We start from the raw sequence: 6,000 nt of genomic DNA on the forward strand, positions 1-6,000 counted from the left end.
TAAAGGCCAGAAAACGCATTTTAAAGTTGTGATTCCAAATTAAGCTCAGAATCCCGAAAAACGGCTTCTATAAGCCAGAAAACGCATTTTAAAGTTGTGATCCCAAATTAAGCTCAGAATCCCGAAAAACGGCTTCCTTAAGGCAGAAAACGCATCTTAAAGTTGTGATCCCAAATTAAGCTCAGAATCCCGAAAAACGGCTTCTAAAGGCCAGAAAACGCATTTTAAAGTTGTGATCCGAAATTAAGCTCAGAATCCCGAAAAACGGCTTCTAAAGGCCAGAAAACGCATTTTAAAGTTGTGATCCCAAATTAAGCTCAGAATCCCGAAAAACGGCTTCTAAAGGCCAGAAAACGCATTTTAAAGTTGTGATCCCAAATTAAGCTCAGAATCCCGAAAAACGGCTTCTAAAGGCCAGAAAACGCATTTTAAAGTTGTGATTCCAAATTAAGCTCAGAATCCCGAAAAACGGCTTCTATAAGCCAGAAAACGCATTTTAAAGTTGTGATCCCAAATTAAGCTCAGAATCCCGAAAAACGGCTTCCTTAAGCCAGAAAACGCATCTTAAAGTTGTGATCCGAAATTAAGCTCAGAATCCCGAAAAACGGCTTCTAAAGGCCAGAAAACGCATTTTAAAGTTGTGATCCCAAATTAAGCTCAGAATCCCGAAAAACGGCTTCTAAAGGCCAGAAAACGCATTTTAAAGTTGTGATCCCAAATTAAGCTCAGAATCCCGAAAAACGGCTTCTAAAGGCCAGAAAACGCATTTTAAAGTTGTGATCCCAAATTAAGCTCAGAATCCCGAAAAACGGCTTCTAAAGGCCAGAAAACGCATTTTAAAGTTGTGATCCGAAATTAAGCTCAGAATCCCGAAAAACGGCTTCTAAAGGCCAGAAAACGCATTTTAAAGTTGTGATTCCAAATTAAGCTCAGAATCCCGAAAAACGGCTTCTATAAGCCAGAAAACGCATTTTAAAGTTGTGATCCCAAATTAAGCTCAGAATCCCGAAAAACGGCTTCCTTAAGCCAGAAAACGCATCTTAAAGTTGTGATCCCAAATTAAGCTCAGAATCCCGAAAAACGTCTTCTAAAGGCCAGAAAACGCATTTTAAAGTTGTGATCCGAAATTAAGCTCAGAATCCCGAAAAACGGCTTCTAAAGGCCAGAAAACGCATTTTAAAGTTGTGATCCCAAATTAAGCTCAGAATCCCGAAAAACGGCTTCTAAAGGCCAGAAAACGCATTTTAAAGTTGTGATCCAAAATTAAGCTCAGAATCCCGAAAAACGGCTTCTAAAGGCCAGAAAACGCATTTTAAAGTTGTGATTCCAAATTAAGCTCAGAATCCCGAAAAACGGCTTCTATAAGCCAGAAAACGCATTTTAAAGTTGTGATCCCAAATTAAGCTCAGAATCCCGAAAAACGGCTTCCTTAAGCCAGAAAACGCATCTTAAAGTTGTGATCCCAAATTAAGCTCAGAATCCCGAAAAACGGCTTCTAAAGGCCAGAAAACGCATTTTAAAGTTGTGATCCCAAATTAAGCTCAGAATCCCGAAAAACGGCTTCTAAAGGCCAGAAAACGCATTTTAAAGTTGTGATTCCAAATTAAGCTCAGAATCCCGAAAAACGGCTTCTATAAGCCAGAAAACGCATTTTAAAGTTGTGATCCCAAATTAAGCTCAGAATCCCGAAAAACGGCTTCCTTAAGCCAGAAAACGCATCTTAAAGTTGTGATCCCAAATTAAGCTCAGAATCCCGAAAAACGGCTTCTAAAGGCCAGAAAACGCATTTTAAAGTTGTGATCCCAAATTAAGCTCAGAATCCCGAAAAACGGCTTCTAAAGGCCAGAAAACGCATTTTAAAGTTGTGATTCCAAATTAAGCTCAGAATCCCGAAAAACGGCTTCTATAAGCCAGAAAACGCATTTTAAAGTTGTGATCCCAAATTAAGCTCAGAATCCCGAAAAACGGCTTCTAAAGGCCAGAAAACGCATTTTAAAGTTGTGATCCGAAATTAAGCTCAGAATCCCGAAAAACGGCTTCTAAAGGCCAGAAAACGCATTTTAAAGTTGTGATCCCAAATTAAGCTCAGAATCCCGAAAAACGGCTTCTAAAGGCCAGAAAACGCATTTTAAAGTTGTGATCCCAAATTAAGCTCAGAATCCCGAAAAACGGCTTCTAAAGGCCAGAAAACGCATTTTAAAGTTGTGATTCCAAATTAAGCTCAGAATCCCGAAAAACGGCTTCTATAAGCCAGAAAACGCATTTTAAAGTTGTGATCCCAAATTAAGCTCAGAATCCCGAAAAACGGCTTCCTTAAGCCAGAAAACGCATCTTAAAGTTGTGATCCGAAATTAAGCTCAGAATCCCGAAAAACGGCTTCTAAAGGCCAGAAAACGCATTTTAAAGTTGTGATCCCAAATTAAGCTCAGAATCCCGAAAAACGGCTTCTAAAGGCCAGAAAACGCATTTTAAAGTTGTGATCCCAAATTAAGCTCAGAATCCCGAAAAACGTCTTCTAAAGGCCAGAAAACGCATTTTAAAGTTGTGATCCCAAATTAAGCTCAGAATCCCGAAAAACGGCTTCTAAAGGCCAGAAAACGCATTTTAAAGTTGTGATCCGAAATTAAGCTCAGAATCCCGAAAAACGGCTTCTAAAGGCCAGAAAACGCATTTTAAAGTTGTGATTCCAAATTAAGCTCAGAATCCCGAAAAACGGCTTCTATAAGCCAGAAAACGCATTTTAAAGTTGTGATCCCAAATTAAGCTCAGAATCCCGAAAAACGGCTTCCTTAAGCCAGAAAACGCATCTTAAAGTTGTGATCCCAAATTAAGCTCAGAATCCCGAAAAACGTCTTCTAAAGGCCAGAAAACGCATTTTAAAGTTGTGATCCGAAATTAAGCTCAGAATCCCGAAAAACGGCTTCTAAAGGCCAGAAAACGCATTTTAAAGTTGTGATCCCAAATTAAGCTCAGAATCCCGAAAAACGGCTTCTAAAGGCCAGAAAACGCATTTTAAAGTTGTGATCCAAAATTAAGCTCAGAATCCCGAAAAACGGCTTCTAAAGGCCAGAAAACGCATTTTAAAGTTGTGATTCCAAATTAAGCTCAGAATCCCGAAAAACGGCTTCTATAAGCCAGAAAACGCATTTTAAAGTTGTGATCCCAAATTAAGCTCAGAATCCCGAAAAACGGCTTCCTTAAGCCAGAAAACGCATCTTAAAGTTGTGATCCCAAATTAAGCTCAGAATCCCGAAAAACGGCTTCTAAAGGCCAGAAAACGCATTTTAAAGTTGTGATCCGAAATTAAGCTCAGAATCCCGAAAAACGGCTTCTAAAGGCCAGAAAACGCATTTTAAAGTTGTGATCCCAAATTAAGCTCAGAATCCCGAAAAACGGCTTCTAAAGGCCAGAAAACGCATTTTAAAGTTGTGATCCCAAATTAAGCTCAGAATCCCGAAAAACGGCTTCTAAAGGCCAGAAAACGCATTTTAAAGTTGTGATCCCAAATTAAGCTCAGAATCCCGAAAAACGGCTTCTAAAGGCCAGAAAACGCATTTTAAAGTTGTGATCCGAAATTAAGCTCAGAATCCCGAAAAACGGCTTCTAAAGGCCAGAAAACGCATTTTAAAGTTGTGATTCCAAATTAAGCTCAGAATCCCGAAAAAAGGCTTCTATAAGCCAGAAAACGCATTTTAAAGTTGTGATCCCAAATTAAGCTCAGAATCCCGAAAAACGGCTTCCTTAAGCCAGAAAACGCATCTTAAAGTTGTGATCCCAAATTAAGCTCAGAATCCCGAAAAACGTCTTCTAAAGGCCAGAAAACGCATTTTAAAGTTGTGATCCGAAATTAAGCTCAGAATCCCGAAAAACGGCTTCTAAAGGCCAGAAAACGCATTTTAAAGTTGTGATCCCAAATTAAGCTCAGAATCCCGAAAAACGGCTTCTAAAGGCCAGAAAACGCATTTTAAAGTTGTGATCCCAAATTAAGCTCAGAATCCCGAAAAACGGCTTCTAAAGGCCAGAAAACGCATTTTAAAGTTGTGATTCCAAATTAAGCTCAGAATCCCGAAAAACGGCTTCTATAAGCCAGAAAACGCATTTTAAAGTTGTGATCCCAAATTAAGCTCAGAATCCCGAAAAACGGCTTCTAAAGGCCAGAAAACGCATTTTAAAGTTGTGATCCCAAATTAAGTTCAGAATCCCGAAAAACGGCTTCTAAAGGCCAGAAAACGCATTTTAAAGTTGTGATTTCAAATTAAGCTCAGAATCCCGAAAAACGGCTTCTATAAGCCAGAAAACGCATTTTAAAGTTGTGATCCCAAATTAAGCTCAGAATCCCGAAAAACGGCTTCCTTAAGCCAGAAAACGCATCTTAAAGTTGTGATCCCAAATTAAGCTCAGAATCCCGAAAAACGGCTTCTAAAGGCCAGAAAACGCATTTTAAAGTTGTGATCCGAAATTAAGCTCAGAATCCCGAAAAACGGCTTCTAAAGGCCAGAAAACGCATTTTAAAGTTGTGATTCCAAATTAAGCTCAGAATCTCGAAAAACGGCTTCTATAAGCCAGAAAACGCATTTTAAAGTTGTGATTTCAAATTAAGCTCAGAATCCCGAAAAACGGCTTCCTTAAGCCAGAAAACGCATCTTAAAGTTGTGATCCCAAATTAAGCTCAGAATCCCGAAAAACGGCTTCTAAAGGCCAGAAAACGCATTTTAAAGTTGTGATCCCAAATTAAGCTCAGAATCCCGAAAAACGGCTTCTAAAGGCCAGAAAACGCATTTTAAAGTTGTGATCCCAAATTAAGCTCAGAATCCCGAAAAACGGCTTCTAAAGGCCAGAAAACGCATTTTAAAGTTGTGATCCCAAATTAAGCTCAGAATCCCGAAAAACGGCTTCTAAAGGCCAGAAAACGCATTTTAAAGTTGTGATCCCAAATTAAGCTCAGAATCCCGAAAAACGGCTTCTAAAGGCCAGAAAACGCATTTTAAAGTTGTGATTCCAAATTAAGCTCAGAATCCCGAAAAACGGCTTCTATAAGCCAGAAAACGCATTTTAAAGTTGTGATCCCAAATTAAGCTCAGAATCCCGAAAAACGGCTTCTAAAGGCCAGAAAACGCATTTTAAAGTTGTGATCCCAAATTAAGTTCAGAATCCCGAAAAACGGCTTCTAAAGGCCAGAAAACGCATTTTAAAGTTGTGATTTCAAATTAAGCTCAGAATCCCGAAAAACGGCTTCTATAAGCCAGAAAACGCATTTTAAAGTTGTGATCCCAAATTAAGCTCAGAATCCCGAAAAACGGCTTCCTTAAGCCAGAAAACGCATCTTAAAGTTGTGATCCCAAATTAAGCTCAGAATCCCGAAAAACGGCTTCTAAAGGCCAGAAAACGCATTTTAAAGTTGTGATCCCAAATTAAGCTCAGAATCCCGAAAAACGGCTTCTAAAGGCCAGAAAACGCATTTTAAAGTTGTGATCCCAAATTAAGCTCAGAATCCCGAAAAACGGCTTCTAAAGGCCAGAAAACGCATTTTAAAGTTGTGATTCCAAATTAAGCTCAGAATCCCGAAAAACGGCTTCTATAAGCCAGAAAACGCATTTTAAAGTTGTGATCCCAAATTAAGCTCAGAATCCCGAAAAACGGCTTCTAAAGGCCAGAAAACGCATTTTAAAGTTGTGATCCGAAATTAAGCTCAGAATCCCGAAAAACGGCTTCTATAAGCCAGAAAACGCATTTTAAAGTTGTGATCCCAAATTAAGCTCAGAATCCCGAAAAACGGCTTCCTTAAGCCAGAAAATGCATCTTAAAGTTGTGATCCCAAATTAAGCTCAGAATCCCGAAAAACGGCTTCTAAAGGCCAGAAAACGCATTTTAAAGTTGTGATCCCAAATTAAGCTCAGAATCCCGAAAAACGGCTTCTAAAGGCCAGAAAACGCATTTTAAAGTTGTGATCCCAAATTAAGCTCAGAATCCCGAAAAACGGCTTCTAAAGGCCAGAAAACG

Source organism: Uranotaenia lowii, unplaced genomic scaffold, assembly GCF_029784155.1.
Source record: "Uranotaenia lowii strain MFRU-FL unplaced genomic scaffold, ASM2978415v1 HiC_scaffold_163, whole genome shotgun sequence".
NCBI lineage: Eukaryota > Metazoa > Arthropoda > Insecta > Diptera > Culicidae > Uranotaenia > Uranotaenia lowii.